At 39.0% G+C, this 20,015-nt stretch overlaps 2 non-coding genes across 2 annotated transcripts; one reads left to right on the top strand and one right to left on the bottom strand.

The window, feature by feature from the left end:
* Window positions 1-8,711: 8,711 nt before the first annotated feature.
* Window positions 8,712-8,818, bottom strand: LOC141638594 (small nucleolar RNA R71). Its single transcript, XR_012542141.1, has one exon. It is a non-coding gene; the product is annotated as a small nucleolar RNA R71 (small nucleolar RNA).
* Window positions 8,819-16,848: 8,030 nt separating this feature from the next.
* Window positions 16,849-16,955, top strand: LOC141638576 (small nucleolar RNA R71). The gene has a single exon (XR_012542124.1). It is a non-coding gene; the product is annotated as a small nucleolar RNA R71 (small nucleolar RNA).
* The last annotated feature ends 3,060 nt before the right edge of the window (window positions 16,956-20,015 follow it).

Genomic DNA, 20,015 nt, shown 5'->3' with positions numbered 1-20,015 from the left:
TACGAGGATATGTAAATGAGGAGGAGATACGACCGAGCAATTTGGCGGATTTCTTTCCCAACTCAAGTCAACGCGGGTATTCGGAATGACACTTTAATTCGTACTCATACTACGCTAATGTTTCATAATTAACAAAATTAAACGATATATAATACGTAAATAAAACGATAAAAAAGAACAAAATTAAAACGAAATAAAAAGGGAAAGAAGGACGATTTGATGCACCATCAACGTACATGTATCGTTGATACCGCCTTGGGTCGTAATCGATCGTAGATCTTTTCTCGAGGGGCCGTCGTCGACGAGAATTGAAGCAAACACGTGTTTTTGAAGGATTTGCGCAACGTTTTTCAAACTCGAATATCTCACTCGTTTCTTGATGAAAATTTGATTCGAAAGATTTTTTGAAAACTAGAAAGAACATAGATTTAATATTTTTAAGTGAACAGGGATTGTTTTAAGTTATTGCACATGAAAAACGTTGGAGAAGGGGACTGGTTTGCACAGAAATTGACGCGAAAACAGAGTGTTTGCGCACTCTGTTTTTCGTGTTGATTCGTGTGCTGCCTAAGGTTTGTTAATGATGGTTGATGGTTGTTATTTGCAGTATGATGTAGGGAGAGCTTAGGGAGTGGATGTGTGGTAGAGGGGCGGTCTTTATAATGAGTGTCGAAGGGGTTGAAGTAGGGTTAGGAGACGGGTTGCTTGGAGAAGGGGTATGATAGTTTGTGTCGGTTGTGGCCGGAGGCGAAGCATAGGCATGGCCAGCCGGGCCGCGGCCCTGGCGGACTTTGTGAAAAATATTTATACATAAAGATATATTGGAAATAAAAAAAAATTTGTCCTTAATCTTCTCCATATTCTTCTTGCCTAACAAGGAAATGAATGGTTAAATTTGTAAAAAAATAATTGCAAAATAACTACCATAATTAAAAAATTGACATTCTAAAATTATGTAAGCACATAAATTTGTGTCATATTAAAAACAAGAGAATCACAATAAACAAAAAACGTATACTCTTCATTGCTGATTTACTCATTTGCCATAGAAACTTCTGTCTTTAGAGATCAAATAGAGGTAATTTCTCGTCTAATCTATTTTCCCTTCTAGATTAGTAAAATTAGTACTCTTTTATTGATTGCTAAGTCATCGTTAAGGGCCATTAGAAAATAAACAATGAGGGAAGTTGGGAATGATATGAATTTTAATTGCATAAAAATGGAGAAGCAGTAGTGAGAATGTTCTTTTTTGTTGATGGGATTACTAGAAGCTTAAGTGATTAGCTTTGTGTTGCCGAAATGAATAAAAGTGAAGAGGCAGACTTTGGGTTTTGTCAAGTAGTGGGTTTTAGACCGCCTTGCTTGTGATGATCACGAGCTTGTGACATCTCATAGTCCCCCTCCCACTTGCGCGCGCCTCAATGTAAAGTTAATATAATGTTTACATGCTTAGTGAACCTAAAATTATTTCGGCCCGTGCTAAAATTTGGTCCGAGCTTCGTCCCTGGTTGTGGCTGCTATTTCTCTAGGATTTGGCCAAGGTTGTTAGGGTTAGATGGTAGGTTACTTGAGGGTTAAGGTATGGATGAATGTATGCTAGGTTTAGCATGAAGGGAGGCAAACTTGAGACGAGAACAAGAGCATACACGGGCTCTGTTTTCGCTGCTGCTGTCCAACAGCTTTCGTGAGCTCGTATATGGTTTTTGATGGGTGTTTCTTGGTGGGAAAGGTAGGGTAATGTGGGTAGGATTATAGTGTATGGATTAGGGTTAATGGGTCGCGGGTTTAAGCCAGTTTGGAGTGGGTTGGAGGATTGGAAAGTCGGGTTTGGGGCTGCTGGAAAACAGGGGGCTTGGGTGCTATTTGGTCTGAATTTGGACGGGAATCGGGTGCGCTATGGAGCTTGAACTGGGGTCTTGCCAAAGGTTGGGATATGGGTCAAAGGTTTGGTCGAATTTGCTTCAAAAATCGTGCCCAAAACCGAGTTAAAATCGAGCTTAAAATCGTGTATAAAACCGTCATAAGAATCGAGTTTTTCAAAAACGATTAATAAAACAATTTAAACTTTCAAAACGAATTTTCAAATCAAAAACTATTTTATTTTGACAAAAATAAATTAGAAAATAAATTCAAATTAAAATAAATAAAATGAATTTAAAATCTTTATTAATTTGAAAATCATTTTAAATTGAAAAACGCTTCATCGACAACGTCTGTTCTACGTCGTAAAACGAATCAAAATAAATGCAAATGCCAACTAGGAGTACATGTTGTCCTATGATCATCAAGTGTCTTTTGAGGGGCTATAAATTCCAATATCGACAAGTACGGGTATCTACAGAGCCCCCACTTTGACTGAGGCTTGGACAAGGCGAAAGTCAAAGTATACCTTAAGTCTAATGACCTGAGGATTCCGCGGGTCGTTTATAGTCCATTAGACTTGCGTACATAAGCTCGCCAGCCATAACCAGAGATCATACCTGAAACATGGTTCTGGACGCCTCAAACTTGCGAATGTGCTACTAGCCAGTTAATATCAAATTGACTCCTTCATGTGTGCTGAGGTGGCTGAGCCTTCTATTTGAAAACAAAGCCTAGTGGTGGTGGTGCTGGTGCTGGAAGGTTCGTGGACCTGCTGATGCTTATTGCTGGAAGGTTTATGGACCTGCTGATGCTTATTGTTGGAAGGTTCATGGACCTGCTGGTGCTTATTGCTGGAAGGTTCATGAACCTGCTGGTGTTTATTGTTGGAAGGTTGGTGGACCTGCTGGTGCTTATTGTTGGAAGGTTCCTGGACCTGCTGGTGCTTATTGTTGGAAGGTTCATAGACCTGTTGGGGTTTAGAGAATGCGATCCATAGCTCAGTATGTCGAGCTGCTCATAGAACCCATTTGCTTCAACGGACGTAACCCATAGCTCAGCTATGTTTGAGCTGCTTACGGGTGACGGCTAGCTGTGATAAACTTGTGGATTGAATTTGCTTAATCGGGCTCACAGAGCCCCAGTTGAAAAGGGGTTCTTAAACGGAATGTTTTAGAGCCCCCAGTTTATTGTTGATATCTTTGTGATGTTATCGGGTGTACAAATCTGTTAGCAATGGTACTTCGGTTCTGCAAATGTACCTGTAACAAACTAGTACAGTGATATATAAAGTAAAAATGGTTCACATAGTTAAATCACATAGCAAACTTGAAGATTGAATTTGATTTGATTTTTCGAAAGTCGGGATTATCGAAAAAAAGTTAATTGTTTTGAACTCATCGAAATTCAAAAGACTTGGATTTGAATTTTGAAAGGGCTTGAAATTTGAATTTGAAAATTGAAAGATTAGTTTGAAAGTTGACAGATTTGAATTTGATTTGAAATGAGGCTTGAATTTTGAATTTTGAAACGTTGACTTTGACCTAGATGATTTGAAATCTGAGGGACCAAGTGACTCTTGATGACTCGGATACTTGACATATGAAATTGACCGGGGTTGACTCGAATTAGGACAGACTCGTAAGTGTGCAGAAACCTTAGCTGAGACGACTAACACACGACGTGAATCGAAGGTGAAAGGTATCGTAACTCCCCAACCAAGTCTTTCTAGGAGCGCGGACCATATCAAGTTGAACATCTTTGCCAACACCATCAGATAAAGCTCATTTTGAAACCTGACAATTACTCATTTGAATCTAGATCCTCATCCTAGACTAAATCGAATACTAAGACTGACTCGGTTGAAGGTGGCTTGATTTGGAATCAGTTAAGACCTGTAAGAAATCGACAAGATGAAAGGTGGATAATGGGTGGATTGAATCCCTTATTTTGAAGGATTTCCTACATATTCGCGTGGAACAAAATCAAATCCGACGTAGTTCGATGAGGTGCATAAAATTGGTGTTTTTGTTGTTTGTGTGTACACACCCAAAGGTTTCACTTAAGGTTCCATGCTGTATCCCGTTCTAGCCTGCAAGGTACCGTTAAATCCCGTATCTGGGGTTGGTGTAAAAGGCTTAGATGTTTTGGGATGTGGAGCTTGGTAATAAGGGGTTTGAATGGTGAACCATCACTATGAAGGTTTGTTTTGTGGTGCTTAGGCCAATGGGTTATAGCTGCTGATGTGGTTGGAAATGGTGTCTCGGGTTTGATGAAACCCGAGTCTAAATGGGTTGGAAAATGATGTGGGTTCAAATTTCCTTGTCTGGACCCTATAGGCTTGGGTGTGTAAGATTCATCAATCTCTTATTTGACATTTCTAATAACTATGTGTTTATTAGTTAAGTCGTAAACTAAAAGGAACTTATGCATGCATAACAAAATACAAAGTAAGAAGAAAAAACGATTATTCTTACAATGATGGCCGAATGGTTTATACTAAATTGGTCTCCTACCAAGTTAGTCTTCTTAAAGAAAAATCCAAATGCCCAAGAAAAACCCTAGATCCAATGATGGGATCTACTCCTTAAGGATTGTACCAAGGTAATCACCCTTAATCAAAGTACTAATTTTGTTACTAGAAATTAGTATTTGTATCCTTAAATTATTACTAATATTATTAGTATACTACTTCTAGTAATGAGAGAATAATATTAGAGATAATGTGAGATTTTTCTAGAGTGTTCAACAACAATTACTAGAGAGATAAGTTATTAACCAAGTAATAAACTTATAAGAATGAATTGTGTAAATTGGTAGAGAAAAACTCTCCCAATTTACAAAGGTGGCCGGGTAGCTTAAGGGAAGAGTGCTCAATACTTTTGCATATTTCTCTTCTCAAGAGTTTAGGCATGCAAACCTATCATTAGTAGGTTATGATTATGCCTTCCACTTAATTAAAATAATCAAAGCACAATTTTCTCTTATTCCCCATTTACACGGCTCACATAAGATAATATGGATCCATTTTAACTTTGTCAAATGTCAATTTTGTGTAGTGTGACATATTGTACATGTTACTAGACATGTTTATTAAATAATGCATTTTTAACAAATTAAAAATCATTATATAAATGAAATAAATCACATACAAAATTAACTTAGTAATTCACAATTACAATTACTTAAAATGGGTCATAGAATTATAAATCACAGCTACTTGTATTTATAATAAACCATTCATTCTTATTATAATTGTTTCATAAACAACAAATAAACTTTAAGTAATAAAACAATTTAATTACTTAGTACGAATCTTATTTAATCGAATTACAATAAGATACATATCATTACTCACAAAATCATTTGTTCAAATTTAAGAATTAATTAACTTGTATCATCATATAACTAATTAATTAATCAATTAAGAGCGTTACCCTAGAGGTATGACCTTAAGGGATCAACTGATCACCACCGTCATACGCAGTAATGTCAAACTCTAGTCAGCGAATCATTACCGATTAATGTGGATCAGTTGATAATAAAATATTACATTCCCTTTAGCATTCTTAATATGAGATTTAAACATGTGATTGCATTATTATCGAGGACACATACTCCAACAATCTCCCACTTGTCCGCGACAAGTGTGCGTCACCAATTCTCTTGTCCTATTAGTATCTCCCACTCAATGCAAGGTGTCTTGCAGGTCGTACTTGCATTTGATCATATCAAGAGTGGTTTCCTCAATCTGGAGAATAACTGTCTGACCGAAATTATCTACCATAGATACCTTCCGAGCGTGGCCACGCATTTCCAGTTCATTGCTCCTCGAGTGGCCTTGAGATATAAGATAACCCTGACGGGGATGGATAATTCCTATTGCACTCTTCCCTTTGAATAGCCACAGCTCATCATGACCCAAAACATGCCCATTAGATCCCAATTACGAAGGTCGCAGAACATAAATCAAAGTCACTCTGAAACTGTGCAATCTCAGGCGAACAATCTTTAGTCAAATAATCGACTCATAAGAATACCATAGTAGCTCTTGCCACGATCAGGCTATAAAAATTTCCAAAACTCTATAAGCGGTCATAAGCCCGACAGAGTGTCCCTCACAGTCTGCCTATGTGATCGACTAGTCATCTCTCATGACTCTATGGCACATGAACTTGCCATCAATCGCATCACACTCTAGTTTCTTCGAGATGTCACCTCATATAAGTAACTAGGGGAGAATAATATGTTAATCCAGTTCACTTTAATGGGGTTCAATATTTTCTCAACAACCCATTTGGATGTAACAAAGTACAAGATGAGTTAACGATAACTCAAACAATAAATGTGATTATCACACACTAGTAGTCAATACCATATTGCTACTCTATGTCTTATAACCTTGATGTGACCATAATTAGCGCATATTTAGCCCCCGAATTAGCCTTGTTCCCATGCTTTTTAGTGCATATATGGGTCATTTATTATCTTTAGTTCTTTGTTTTGCATATTCTTTGAGATTTTGATCCCTTGGTAGGAAAGGAGTAAGAATCTTGCATTTTCATGGCAAAACGAGACTAAATTGATCAAATCCAATGACCAAGCATCAAGGAGAGACAAGATTAGAAGGCCTTTGTACATATTATAGTAGTTGGGCAAATGACGAGAAAGGATCCTTGAGTCCCCGAGGAAATCCCCAAGGATTTTATGAAGAAAAGGGAAGAAAAGAAGAAGAAATATTGCTGAGGTACAATCCGAGCGGATTGTCCTGAATCCGCCCGTCCTCCACAAGCACAATCCGTGCGTCTTCCTCCAAAGACGCCCGGACAGCAGCCACAGAATCCGCCCGGATTCCCCTGAAGACGCCCGTCTTCCCCTGCCAGAATCCGCCCGTCCCGACTCCTATACGCACGGAGTCCAGTACAGCGAAATTTCCTCTTCTCCAAGCTACAAAGAAAGAAGCCCTTCCTTCGGAAAATACCGGCTTCTCCCTGCTCAATCTAAAAAGTGTAATTACTAGTTTGGCCATTAGTTAACCCTAATGCATCCACCTAATTTCCACTATAAATACCTTATTAGTCTAATTAGAAGAGCATGTTCTTCTTATCAATTCTTAGAGTAGTTAATATCAATCAAATCTCTTTTTAGTTTTGTAATCAAGTTTTAATACAAGTTTTATTTCCTTAATCTTTCTTTTGTTCATCCTTTATTTTGGGTAATTGAAAATTATTTGGGTTATTATTGGGAGATTGACAACCTCTCAATCAAGCATCAAGTACTTCTTTTATCTTTGCTTTATTATTGGAATCATTAGTAGGTATAATCCTCTTAATCCCTTTTTAATTATTGCTAATTACTTTCATTTGTTCTTCATGTATCATTTTGTTGGTATGATTGACAACCTTGCTAGCATGATCAACATGATAATGAGTGAGTAGTCACCTAGCTAGGGTTAATGGGTAATTAGGGGAAACCAACATGGGGAATGATTCATGCTTAAATTAATATGCTTTCATGGTTTATTTGCTTGCTTGTTTTGATCTCAACTCATGCACATGTTATGTTTGATGAAATGCGAGCCTATGAATCCTTGCATTTTTTACCCATCACCTATCTTTTCAATGAGACTTGTAAGACATAAACCAACTCGAGTCTCATTAGACCATGCATGTTGTTGAGTAGGGAAGATTAAGTCGACTTGTAGGTGTTGTACAATCTAATCGATTCGGCTCCGGGACCCAAACTTTCCTAGGATTGTAAGATATAACCCAACTCAATCCATCACAACAATAATTGCTCGCTTATAATTTGAGAACATGTTTGTATGATCAATTCCCATGATTCCCCTATGACCCTATGACACCCTAGTGCTTTTTATCAATTGTTTACAACCCTTTTAATTCATCTTGCTTGTTTACTCTCATTGCTATTTAGTTTAGTGACCTTCTACATCAACCTAAATTGTGACACCCCTAAGACACCACTAGTTTCAATAGAAATCTCATCTCAATTCCCGTCCCTTGGGATCCGACCTTTACTTGCCTCTTTACTAATTGTAGAGTTGTTTGTGAAGTTCTAATTTGTGTTTTGGTTGGATGTGTGACGACCAACTCTTTATTTGTTGACATCCGCACCAAAAATGGCGCCGTTGCCGGGGACGGTGTTAGCTTGATTTAGATTTCCTTATATTGTTATTAGTTGTGTCTTTCTTTGCCTTGGGGAAGTAAAACTCCTCAAGGTTTGTTCTAATTGTTTTCAAGTTGTTTGATAGTTTGCATGTCTAGAAGGTCACAAGGTGATTTGTTACCTTTTGGTCGTGAAATTGAAAGAACTTTGACAACCAATAGAAGACTTGCTTGGAGGAATTTGAGAGGTATTAGTGAGGTTGTAGATATTCAACCAACTATTGAGTTCATTAACCCTTTTGCAAGAGAAGGTGAGGAGAACCCAATACCAAATACCACACAAAATCAACCTACAATGCCTAAGTTTTCATCACATTCCGTACCCACGGAGGAGAACCTACCCAATGGTACTCCCACACCACAACATCTAACCGAAATTTTATTGCCAAATCCGCCTTTATCCAATTAGTCGAAAGGAGCCAATTTGTGGGGATGCCTAGTGAAGACCCTCATTCTCATATGGAAACCTTTTGTGACTATTGTGATGCGATTTCTCAAACCGGTGTAACTCAAGACCAAATTCGATGGGTCTTATTTCCTTTTTCTCTAATTGGCACCGCGAAACAATGGTTGAAGGGCCTTGATAAGGCCACTCTCGGAATTGATTCTTGGAAGAAGTTGGCTCTAGCTTTCTACAAAAAAATCTACCCACCGGAAAAGACTAAAATGCTAAGAGCTCAAATTACGGGTTTTAAGCAAAGGGATGAAGAATCTTTGTATGAAGCTTGGGAGCGGTTCAAAGGAATTTGTCGCTCATGTCCTCATCATGGACTTAGCGAGTGGTTCTTGGTACAACAATTTTGGAACGGTTTATATGAAGATTCAAGGAACATTCTCAACATGGGATCAAATGGAATGTTCACCGAAGTTGATGACAATCAAACATGGAACAAAATTGAGGAAATGGCGGTCCATAACTCACAATATAGTAGGCCTCGCAAGGCTACTAGAGGAGGAAAGCATGAAGTGGACTCCGTTACTCAATTGGGTGCTCAACTTAGTGCTCACATTGACACAATCAATTTGAAGTTTGAAAAAGCAATGGCTAAACTTGAAGAAGCCTCAAAATCACCAAAGCATCATGTTAATGCCATGACGGCATCTTCATCAATCCCAAGTGGGATATGTGAGAATTGTGGAACTTTGGGACATGACCAAAGTGAATGTAGGGGAACAAATGAACAAGTGAATGCTTTCCAAGCATACAAGAGTGGTACCCCTTATTCCAACTATTACAATGAAAACACCAAATTCCATCCAAATCTCTCATACAAAAGCCAAAATGTTCAAAACCCTCAAACAACATACACCCCACCTCCCATGAGAAACCAAAATCAAAGACCCTTTTACAACCAAAACCAAGGTTACCAAAATCAAAATCCATACAATCACCAAAATGACCAAGGTTTTGATGTTAAAAAAGAGGTCCTCCAAATGCAAAAGAATCAACAAGAGTTTTTCACTCAAATGCAAAAAGATAGTCAAGCAAAGGAAACCACCATCAACAACATCCTAGCTCACACCAAGATGTTGGAAACCCAATTGACTCAACTAGCATCTTCAAGCTCACAAAGACAAAAGGGGAAATTACCACCTCAAAGTAATCCCCCAAGACATGAAACGGTTAGTGCCATTCACTTGAGAAGTGGTACAAGGTATGAAGCACCGAAGAAGCAAGTTGAGGATGAAGTTGTGGAAGCTAGTGATAAGGAAGAAATTGTGGAAAACTCCAAGGTTGGAGAATCATCAAAAGAAGAAATTTCAAAGAAAAATGAAGACAAGGTCAAGGAGAAGGAGCCCATTATGATTAGACTTCCTTTTCCAAGTCGTCAAGCCAAGCCCAAATTTGATGACCAACTTGGAAAGTTTATGGAAATTGTGAAGAATTTGGAAGTCTCGATTCCTTTTACGGAATTGATCAATCACGTGCCGGCCTATGCGAAATACATGAAAGACATCCTCACAAAGAAGAAGTCGATCCGGAAACTTGAGACTATCGCCTTCACCAAGGTGAGTAGTGCAATACTTCAAGGGAGTTCACCTCCAAAACTAAAGGATCCGGGAAGCTTCTCAATACCGTGTACCATTGGCGACACCACGATCAACAAAGCCTTATGTGATATAGGGGCTAGTGTGAGTGTTATGCCGTACTCGGTGAGTAAAAGGTTGGGGATGGGAGAGCTTAAATGCACCAATATCACACTCCAAATGGCCGATAGATCGACGAAGACACCATTAGGGATATGGGAAGATGTTCCGTTTAATTGGGAAGTTTTTCATCCCGGTGGACTTTGTCATTGTTGATATGGAGGAAGATTCCAACATTCCAATCATTCTAGGAAGACCTTTCTTACACACCGCGGGTGCGGTGATTGATGTGACACATGGAGAGCTCACTCTAGAAGTGGGAGATGAGAGTATAACTTTTAATCTTGACAAGACTATGAGAGCTCCTCGTTTACATGAACCGTGTTTCATGATTGATCATTATAGCCGGAAGGATGATAGGAAGAAGTCGGAACTCCAATGGAAGAAGAAAATTGCAGATGCTCCATTCAAAGAGCAAGTGAATTGTGACAAGGAGATATTGCAAAGCTCATCAAAACCAAGCAAAGAAGAAGATGATGGCCTTATTGGCCAAGAAAAGAAATTGGGAGAGTTGTCTCCATCAAATCAAGAGATTTTCAATGATCAACTTAATGAAGTTTGTGGTCTTTGGGACGACGAATTTGAAGGAATTTTTAATCCCTACATTGGTAATGCCATCGATCAAGACCGACAAAAAGGGCCAAGGTCTATTGAAGAACTTTATAACGATAATGAACAAGCTTTTGATTATTTCTTCAAGGTGTTGAGCAACATCAACAACACCTTGGACATGCCCCCTTGACATCTCATCAAGAATGAGAGTTTGGTGGAGTCCTCCCTAAACCACCATTTGTAAATATTTCTAACTCCCTAACTCGCATTTCAATTCTTATATTGCATTTTTGTCATCTTTGGATTTTTATACTTTGATCAAGATAATTGTCATGTTTGAGAGAAGTGAGGGAGGGACTAATGATTTCAATTGATGTGTAGTGCTTTAGCTTAGTGTGGGGATGGCAATTGCCTAGGCTATCCATGCCTTAGTAGTGCCCCCACAATGAAGAATACGAGATACGAAGAAGAATGGAAAAATGACAAGGGATATGCAATGTACACGGATGGAACTGAATCCGGGTACAAAGGGGTAGAATCCGAGCGGATTCAGGAGAATCCGCCCGTCTTCAGACAATCCGGGCATATTGGGTAGAAGACACCTGTCCTGAAATGAGCTGAACTTTTTGAAATTTTTGACTGTCAGCAAATCCGGGCGTCCTGCATTCAAATCCGCCCGTCTTCAAAAATCCGCCCGTCTTGGAAAGAAGACGCCCGTCTTTTTGGCTGAGGAAAACAAGAAAAATCCCTGTGAAGGAATCCGCCCGTCTTCTGTATAAGACGCCCGTCCCGTGTTTGCGAATCCGAGCATCTTCACTGAAAGACGCCCGTCTTTAGGCGAGTTTTTCCCAACGCAGAACAGACCGAATCCGAACGTTCCGAGCAGAATCCGCCCGTCTTGCCCCTGCAGTTCAAATTTTTCGGGTTTTATAAACCCCCTCCTACATTCATTTCTTCATTCCTTCATTCATAACACTACTCATAAACACCAAAACCCTCATCCTCTCCATCACAAAAACAAGATTCCTCAACAACATTTACCAAAATCAAATCAAAACATCCTTTTAACAACAAATCAATCACTCATTTTTCAATAAAAATCAAAACCAAGCACAAAATCTTCAACCTTTGAGTCGATTTTCGAATTCATAAAGGCAAAGCCTTTCACCTTTAAATCGATTTGGGTGCACTACAAATTGAAGATTTTTCACTCTTTTTTTGGTTTAATCATCAATGGCAAGGACTAAGGGAGCAACAAAGGCAACAAAGGCAAAGACTCTCTCATTAAGGCAAAAGACTCTTCAAGCAAAGAAAGCATTGGCTATGGTGGTAGCAAACCCAAACTTGGAAGTGCAACAACAACAACAACAACCTTCCATGGGAGCAACAACATCTACTACTCCGGAAATTGATCAACTTTCTCACTATCCGGAGGTAACTTTCATTTCCAAAACCCATAGGGACACTTTTGCCAAGTTTGCTAGGAAATCATTTCTATCCACCAAGTTTATTTGTGAAGATACCTTAGATAAGTTGGGTGTCCTTGAGCAAACTAGAGTCTTCTTTAAAGCCATGGGGTTGGAGAAATTGTTTGAATCAAAAGGATTGACATACCCCTCCCTTACCTTAGAATTTTTGAGTTCTTTGAAAGTCAACAAGGTTGAGACTATGGAGACCATCGAGTTCCGTATAGCTAATGTTAGTAGGCGCATCTCCTTTGAGGAAATGGGTAAAGCTTTGGGTCTTAGTGATTCACCGAGTTGGTTTAAGAATGTTGGCAAATATGACCCCGACCCTCTTTGGGAGGCGATTTCCGGAAGGAAATTTGAAGACTTTCATGCTAGTCGTGCTCTTTTAGTCCACCATCCGGGCATAAGAGTATGGCACAAGGTCATAGGAAACACCATCATTGCAAGAAAAGACACCAACCATTTCACCAAACTCGATTTTGTTCTTCTTGAGTCGGCTTTGAACATTGGAAGGGAACACACCAAGCCTTTCAACTCTCTAAGGCTTTTGGTGGATAGATGGCTCAACATTGATTGTGGGAAGAAAGGCACTACCGTTATTGTGAATGGCGGCCTAGTCACTATCCTAGCTAAATACTTTGATCCAAACTTCAACAAAGACAACAAGTATGAGGCGAAAGAGGGTGGTCATCTCATTGATATTCATACTATGATACACAAGTACAAGTGGGTTACCCATAACCCTCTTGACACCAAGTATGGATGGCTCACTAGTGAGGCTAGATCGTTCACATTGCCTTCGAAGATTTGTCGTTTAAGCATCCACCGGACCAATTATCTACTTCCCCTTTCAAAAGAGGCCGAGTACATTATCCGACAACAAAAGGGTGAACTTGAAACGCCCTCCTCTTTCATTGTCACACCACCCTACCCTTTCGAGTACCAAGAGTTCAAGCCCGATGGCGTTGAAGCAAGAAATGATTATTTGACTCTTCTCATGCAAGCAATGCACAAGCAAGCCTTTGAGGATCAGAAAAATGCTTACCTAGCTCAATATCCACCCCTCCTACACTTAGATAGGCAAGGACTACTTGATCCTTCATGTCCTTTACCTAGTTGGGCGGATAGAGAAGTTTTCTTTCCGAGTGCATCTAGGGTTGTTCCGGGTGACAATGAGGTTGTCGGTAATGAAGAGGTTGATGATAACATTGATGAGGAAGCTAGTGAAGAAGGAGAAGAGGATGATGAGCAAGGTGAAGAAGAAGGTGAAGAAGCAAGTGAAGAGGGAAATGTCAATGAGACCACTTCTAATGAGGAAGATGATGATAGTGATGATATGATGGAATATTAGCAAGCTTGGAGGCTCCTACCCTCTTGAGGTTTGCTTACTTCTTTCTTTGTTTTAATTATTTTTCTTGATCATTGTTGGAGTAATCCTAGCACCATAGAGGACTCACACCTCGGTACCATTGAGGTGTTCTCATTTCATTGTTCCCACTTTCAAAATCCAAAATGACAAATTAGTTTCATGCATTGCATAGTGTGTGCATGAACTACACCCATCTTTAGGACATTAGCAATAGTGTCTAACTCGGTTTGAGGAAGTTAATGCATACACAACGGGAGGTAATCTAAATTATCCTCTCCGTCATAAACAAAAACCATGCATCATGTAGTGTAGATTGCATTTAGTGTAGAAATCATGCATCATGTTTGCATAATTTCCCATCATTTTGGCCATTGAGGACAATGCCCATATTAGTGTGGGGATGGGGAATTCTAACTTAACTTTTATTCAAAAACCCAAAAAAATTGAAAAATTTCGAAAAATCATAAAAATTTGAAAATTGAAAAGTCAAAAACATGTTTATTTCCTTTGTAGTGTAGACTTGTATATATTGTATTGTATATATTGTGTTTGTTCTATCCTTGTTCACATTGATCGACTACGCCACATCCGAGACATGAGGATATTGAAGACCGCATGGTATGATCTTTCCAATCTCCTTTTTCCTCTTTATGTTAATGACTATGTGGCTTTATTTTGATTGATGCGGTATAACAATGTGAACTTAGGACTTGCATTTAGTTTATATGTCATATTAGTTGGTAGAATCATATGCATTAGGATGTATATAATAGTTGCATCATGGCATATAGTTGCATTTAGACAAAATATTTTGAAAAGTGCCTAATTAGGAACTTTGACAAGAGCAACTAAGCCATTACAAATACTTTTTCAACTTAAGACTTTGCCTACTAGAATGGTTGTAAAGCACCCTAGATTGTGTCATACTAGTGTCTTTTGACCCATGACCCAAAGCCTAGTCAAGGGTTTGCATGTGAGTCACCTATCCAACCCCGTGATGCGATGTAGACTTGGTTAACTTGTCTAGGTGACCTTGATTGACCTTGTGGTAAGGCAACCCAAAAATACTTTCTATCAATAAGTTTGAAGTGCTCATTTCAAAGAATTTTGTCATGTTTAAGTAATTTATTGCTAAGGAAACCTCAAATGTTATGAAATGTTGAAATGTTGAGAAATTTAGTTGTTTTGATGGAGGCGTACCACTTCGATGTGCTTTGGAGCGGGATCCATTGAATTGGGCCCCCACACGGTTGTGAATTCGGCCGCCCAGAGACAGAGTGACTATCACCCCGAAAAGCTATTGTCTAGAGGTTAACCGGTTGCCTAATAAGCGATTGGCGAAAGCAAAGGACACTAGCCCGGAAGGGACAAACCCCATCTTAAATTTTTTTGAAATGTGAAAGTTAAATGAGGTCAATTTTTGAATACTAGTCATATCCACCGTTTGTTTATAACGATTTAAGCATTTCATTCCCAAAAAGCCTTTTTGTCAAGCCACTTTGTCGAGCTTGGGACGATCCATGACCTTTAATTTTGTAGAGAATTCGAGACTTGTCATGTCATATGCTACTAGCATCATAGGGATCATCATTCCACCATCATCCGATCGCCCTTGACGAAATCATTTGGAAATTGAGGACGAAAGTAGTCTAGTTTACCACCATTTGGAGGTGATTTAGTGCCATCCTCTTAGCCTTAGTAATTTGTTGAAATAGTATTTGTGAAGGATTATATGCTCTTAAATTTGTTCCTCTTTAGTGCCTCCTTCGCTTGATGAGGAAGTGGCTATTCCTTTTGTAGATGCATCCATTATTTGATTTTGTGTGCTTATGATCGAGGCCATTTGGTGTTCACAATTAAGTATATGTGGTCGTTGGTCAATGGTCGATACAAAACACAATTTATACTTCACAAACAACTCTACAATTAGTAAAGAGGTAAGTAAAGGTCGGATCCCAAGGGACGGGTATTGAAATGAGAATTCTATTGTAACTAGTGGTGTCTAGGGGTGTCACAAATTGGGTTGATGTAGAAGGTTACTAAACTAAAATAACAATGAAAATAAACTAGCAAGATGAATAAAATAAGGGGTGTAAACAATTGATTAAAGGCACTAGGGTGTCATGGGTTCATAGGGGAATCATGGGATATGATCTTCACAATCTCCATAAACTTTCCAAGTTGATCATCAAATTTGGGCTTGGCTTGACGACTTGGAAAAGGAAGTCTAATCACAATGGGCTCCTTCTCTTTGGCCTTGTCTTCATTTTTCTTTGAACTTTCTTCTTTTGATGATTCCCCTTCTTTGGGGCTTTGCACAATTTCTTCCTTTTCACTAGCTTTCACAACTTCATCCTCAACTTGCTTCTTCGGTGCTTCATATCTTGTACCACTTCTCAAGTGAATGGCACTAACCGTTTCATGTCTAGGGGGATTACTTTGAGGTGGTAATTGCCCCTTTTGTCTTTGTGAGCTTGAAGATGCTAGTTGAGTCAATTGTGTTTCCAACATCTTGGTGTGAGCTAGAATGTTGTTGATGGTGGTGTCCTTTGCTTGGCTATCTTTTTGCATTTGAGTGAAAAATTCTTGTTGATTCTTTTGCATTTGGAGGACCGCTTTTTGGACATCAAAACCTTGGTCATTTTGGTGATTGTATGGATTTTGATTTTGGTAACCTTGGTTTTGATTGTAAAAGGGTCTTTGATTTTGGTTTCTCATGGGTGGTGGAGTGTATGTTGTTTGAGGGTTTTGAAAATTTTGGCTTTTGTATGAGAGATTTGGATGGAACTTGGTGTTTTCATTGTAAAAATTTGAATAAGGGGTACCACTTTTGTAAGCTTGGAAAGCATTGACTTGTTCGGTTGTTCCCCTACACTCACTTGGGTCATGACCCAAAGTTCCACAATTCTCACATATCCCACTTGGGATTGATGAGGATGCCGTCATGGCATTGACATGATGCTTTGATGATTTTGAGTTTTCCTCAAGTCTAGCCATAGCTTGTTCAAACTTCAAGTTGATTGTGTCAATGTGAGCACTAAGTTGAGCACCCAATTGAGTAACGGAGTCCACTTCATACTTTACTCCTCTAGTAGCCTTGCGAGGTCTACTATATTGTGAATTATGGACCGCCATTTCCTCAATCTTGTTCCATGTTTGATTGTCATCAACTTCGGTGAACATTCTATTTGATCCCATATTGAGAATGTTTCTTGAATCTTCATATAAACCATTCCAAAATTGTTGCACTAAAAACCATTCGCTAAGTCCATGGTGAGGACATGAGCGACAAACACCTTTGAACCGCTCCCAAGCTTCATACAAAGATTCTTCATCTCTTTGCTTAAAACCCGTAATTTGAGCTCTTAGCATGTTAGTCTTTTCCGGTGGGTAGAATTTTTTGTAGAAAGCTAGAGCTAACTTCTTCCAAGAATCTATTCCAAGGGTGGCCTTATCAAGGCCCTTCAACCATTGCTTTGCGGTGCCGATTAACGAAAGAGGAAATAAGACCCATCTTATTTGGTCTTGAGTCACGCCCGTTTGAGAGATAGCATCACAATAATCGCAAAAGGTTTCCATATGAGAATGAGGGTCCTCACTAGGCATTCCCCCGAATTGGCTCCTCTCAACTAGTTGGATGAAGGCGGACTTGGCAATAAAATTACCGGTGAGATGTTGCGGTGTAGGAGTACCATTTGGTAGATTCTCCTTGGTGGGTATAGAGTGTGACGAGAATTTAGGCATTGTAGGTGGATTTTGCGGGATATTGTGTAATGGGTTCTCTTCTCCTTCTATTACGAAAGGATTGACAAACTCACTAGTGGGTTGAACAACTTCACCAACACCTCTCAAATTCCTCCTAACAAGTCTCCTATTATTCGTCAAGGTTCTTTCGATTTCACGGTCAAAAGGTAACAAATCACCTTGTAACCTTCTAGACATGCAAAATATCAAACAACTCAAAAACAATTATAACAAACCTTGAGGAGTTTTACTTCCCCAAGGTGAAAAAGACACAACTAATAACAATAAAAAGAAATCTTAAATCAATTAAACACCGTCCCCGGCAACGGCGCCATTTTTGATCGAGGCCATTTGGTGTTCAGAATTAAGTATATGTGGTCGTTGGTCAATGGTCGATACAAAACACAATTTATACTTCACAAACAACTCTACAATTAGTAAAGAGGTAAGTAAAGGTCGGATCCCAAGGGACGGGTATTGAAATGAGAATTCTATTGTAACTAGTGGTGTCTAGGGGTGTCACAAATTGGGTTGATGTAGAAGGTTACTAAACTAAAATAACAATGAAAATAAACTAGCAAGATGAATAAAATAAGGGGTGTAAACAATTGATTAAAGGCACTAGGGTGTCATGGGTTCATAGGGGAATCATGGGATATGATCATACAAACATGTTCTCAAATTATAAGCAAGCAATTATTGTTGTAATGGATTGAGTTGGGTTATATCTTACAATCCTAGGAAAGTTTGGGTCCCGGAGCCGAATCGATTAGATTGTACAACACCTACAATTCGACTTAATCTTTCCTACTCAACACATGCATGGTCTAACAAGACTCGAGTTGGGTTATGTCTTACAAGTCTCATTGAAAAGATAGGAGATGATAGTAAATGCAAGGATTCATAGGCTTAGCATTTCATCAAATATAACATGTGCATGTATTAAGATCAAAACAAGCAAGCAAATAGATTATGAAAGCATATTGATTTAAGCATGAATCATCCCCATGATGGTTTCCCCTAATCACCCATTAAACCCTTGCTAAGAGACTACTCACTCATTATCATGTTGATCATGCTAGCAAGGTTGTCAATCATACCAACAATATGAAACATGATGAATAAATGAAAGTAATTAGCAATAATTAAAAAGGGATTAAGAGATTATACCTACTAATGATTCCAAAATAATAATGAAAAGAATAATAGAAGAACTTGATGATTGATGGAAGGTTGTCAATCTCCCAATAAACCCAATAATCTTCTAATTACCCAAAATAAAGGAAGAACAAGAGAGAGATTAAAGAACTAAAACTTGGATTAAAACTTGATTAATACTTGATTACAATATTGAAGAGAGATTTGATTGATATTAACTACTCTAAATATTGATAAGAAGAACATGCTCCTCTAATTAGCCTAATGGGGTATTTATAGTGGAAAATAGGAGGATGCATTAGGGTTAACTAAGGGCTAAACTAGTAATTACACTTTTTAAGTTGAGCAAGGAGGACCCGGTATTTTCTGAGAGAAGGGCTTCTCTTTTCGTAGCTTGAAGAATGAAATCCGTGCTGTACTGAAATCCGTGCGGATTAGAGTCGGGACGGCCGGATTTGGGCTGTGCAATCCGAGCGGATTCAGGAGAGGGACGCTCGGATTGTGCTGGGGGAATCCGAGCGGATTCCAAGGAGGGACGCTCGGATTGTTGAGGACGGACGGACGGATTGTCTGCAATCCGTTCGGATTGTTGGTCAGCTTCAATTCTTCTTCTTTTCTTCCCTTTTCTTCGTAAATTCCTTGGGGATTTCCTTGGGGACGCAAGGATCCTTTCTCAACATTGTTCTTCTACTATAATATGTACAAAGGCCTTCTAGTCTTGTCTCTTCTTGATGCTTGGTCATTGAATACAATCAATTTAGCCTCGTTTTGCCATGAAAATGCAAGATTCTTACTCCTTTCCTACCAAGGGATCAAAATCTCAAAGAATATGCAAAACAAAGAACTAAAGATAAGAAATGACCCAAATAGGCACTAAAAAGCACGGAAACAATGGTAATTCGGGGGCTAAATATGCGCCAATTATGGTCACATCAGCTTAATGTTTCGATGTGTCGCCATTTTGGCAAGACCCACCTTGCCTTGCAAGAAGGCATCCTACCTCATGGTTGTCTTGTTGTGAGTTGAAGGGGCGGAGTGAGACCCGCTAATTGTCTCATATCGGCTATGTTATTAGGTTAGTTTAAATAATGGTCCTAGTCTTTGTCACCTGTTTACTCGGGACGAGCAAAGGTTCGGTTTGGGGATATTTGATGTGACCATAATTAGCGCATATTTAGCCCCCGAATTAGCCTTGTTCCCATGCTTTTTAGTGCATATATGGGTCATTTATTATCTTTAGTTCTTTGTTTTGCATATTCTTTGAGATTTTGATCCCTTGGTAGGAAAGGAGTAAGAATCTTGCATTTTCATGGCAAAACGAGACTAAATTGATCAAATCCAATGACCAAGCATCAAGGAGACACAAGATTAGAAGGCCTTTGTACATATTATAGTAGTTGGGCAAATGATGAGAAAGGATCCTTGAGTCCCCGAGGAAATCCCCAAGGATTTTATGAAGAAAAGGGAAGAAAAGAAGAAGAAATATTGCTGAGGTACAATCCGAGCGGATTGTCCTGAATCCGCCCGTCC

Source organism: Silene latifolia, unplaced genomic scaffold (assembly GCF_048544455.1).
Source record: "Silene latifolia isolate original U9 population unplaced genomic scaffold, ASM4854445v1 scaffold_20.1, whole genome shotgun sequence".
Classification (NCBI taxonomy): domain Eukaryota; kingdom Viridiplantae; phylum Streptophyta; class Magnoliopsida; order Caryophyllales; family Caryophyllaceae; genus Silene; species Silene latifolia.
Note: the sequence above shows the minus strand (reverse complement) of the source record. Positions and strands in the feature narration are given on the sequence as shown.